A 2405-nucleotide genomic window follows, 5' to 3' on the forward strand; every position below is an offset into this window, starting at 1 on the left:
TGTATCCGTTGCTGGATTAGGGTCCCGAGGCATTACCGACCAAAACACAACTCAGAACAGTCTTTCATTTTAACTTATGCACAAATTATATTAACTCAATCCGAAAATTTTTAAACTCGAATAATAACTAGCAGCTAAATCATATAATTCACATTCGCACATATAGATCACTTAACCAACTAAAAACCAATTATGCTTTACTACTTTTAATACATAAGCAATTTATGCTTTAAAATTTAAACATATCAATAGTATTTATTTAATCACCTATTCGACCCAATTAATATACATCATATCATAATACATATACTATATAACTCCAATAGCCGAACCTTATGACCCAAGATCATGGCACTCTAAAATTCAATCAATCAATACTCTTAACCTTTTAAAATTTGTACCAAGCTATCATACATCAATAAAATATTGCATGCTTTACAAACCCATTATTCGAACCTATTTACTATCATATTCATACCATTCAAATATTTATAATATATTCAAGCTTATATCATTACATCATATTTACTAAGCTTATGTCAAATCATCTGTTGCATATATTTATTTCATTAGCAAACTTCTAGCCATGCTATTTTATAAACTATGCACATATGCATACTAAGTCATAACAATCCATATCTTTAACTAATCATCAAATATATCATTTTATAAGACATATATACATGCGCATAACACTCTAAAACGAAGCCATTTCTAAATTCAAATACCAAATCATGGCTAACCCAATTCATTAACTAATTTATAAAAAAATAGCAATTTGTATGTTATGCATATGCGCACATTTACTTAGGTTAAGCTTTTCACACACCTTATTAGGCATATAAATAATAAAAAAAAACATAGGCAAGCTTCACTATACAGCCAAATACATTTGTAAACATTACCAACCTATGTGCATTATACCATAGTCACGTTAAACAATTTTTAAACATAAGCAACAATTTTAAGTACACCAATTTGCATGCTAATTATCATGCCCCAACACATAAACACAACAAATCAATTATCCCTATATTCGGTCATTAAATTTAGCCTCAAATGATCAAACCAAACCATTTTAAAACATGTAGTTAATTACCATTTCAAATTGCAGCCGAATAACCATTACACCATCAATGATATACTCATCTTTCTGTCTTCTTACCTATTTATTCATTTTGAATCATGCCATCATATAACACACAAAATAACCACATATCATACTTCTTAAATATGCTACATATAAGACCGAAAATGCATACACATCATTTACCACCTTCAAGCCAATTCATTAAACAAATTGTACATCCAAAATAAGTCAATAATAAGCCACACCAAATACCAATTTATCGTTTTATAGCAAAGTCATCACATAGCTTATAGATACATGCACCACGATTCAAATACACATCCATCTACTACACAAGTTATACCAAAAAACACATTTCCATATGAGCTAATTTGTTGGTCGATTGTTCATCATACTTTTTATTACTCATTGTCGAATCATAAAACCAAACCCTTCAAGCATGTAAAACATAAAACATACCTCCAAAATAAGTATAAGTCATACCACATACACACAAGCCATAATATTATAATCAAGCCATTTTCACATGGCCAAACACATATACAAAATTCAAGGCCAATCAAAACAAATGCTAGCCTATACATGCCATAAGTTCATAATTCAAGTTTTAAAAATACAAAAATATCGTTCGATAGTGTGAGGGATTTCTTTGACAATCCCCAAGCTCGTAACTAGCTTCCAAAATCTATAAAACAACGAACGAGCAATCACACAGTAAGCTTAAATAGCTTAGTAAGTCATAAGCAAATAGTTTACCAAAGAACATTTATAATTCATACAAGTAGGTCGAATACTCCCAATCTTGAACACACATATATATAATCATATTTAAGCAATTAGCTCACATTTTCATGTTATACCACAATACTTACCTATACTTCCACACTTCATATAACTCAAACACATCTGGATCGTTTAATTCAAACTCACATTCGATTTTGTTGTATCATTTCCCGTTAAACCATTTGGAATAAAAAAGAATACTCGGATAGCTCAAAAAGCTTGTACAATGCCAACGTCCTAAACGTGGTCTTACATGTAATCAAATAACGATGCCACTGTCCCAGACAGGGTCTTACACGAAATTATATATGATGCCAATGTCCCAGACATGGTCTTACACGTAAATATCAAATCGATGTCAACGTCCCAGACGTGGTCTTACACGATATCACATATCGGAATCCTATGGTTCGTACACGCTTTCGGATGCCGTAATTCAATTGAATTAAGCTCGTAAACAATTCTCCCATACTTAAAAATAATTTGGCATGTACATATATATTCATTAAAATTCAATTCGGCATTTATAACA

Source organism: Gossypium raimondii, chromosome 7 (assembly GCF_025698545.1).
Source record: "Gossypium raimondii isolate GPD5lz chromosome 7, ASM2569854v1, whole genome shotgun sequence".
Lineage (NCBI taxonomy): Eukaryota > Viridiplantae > Streptophyta > Magnoliopsida > Malvales > Malvaceae > Gossypium > Gossypium raimondii.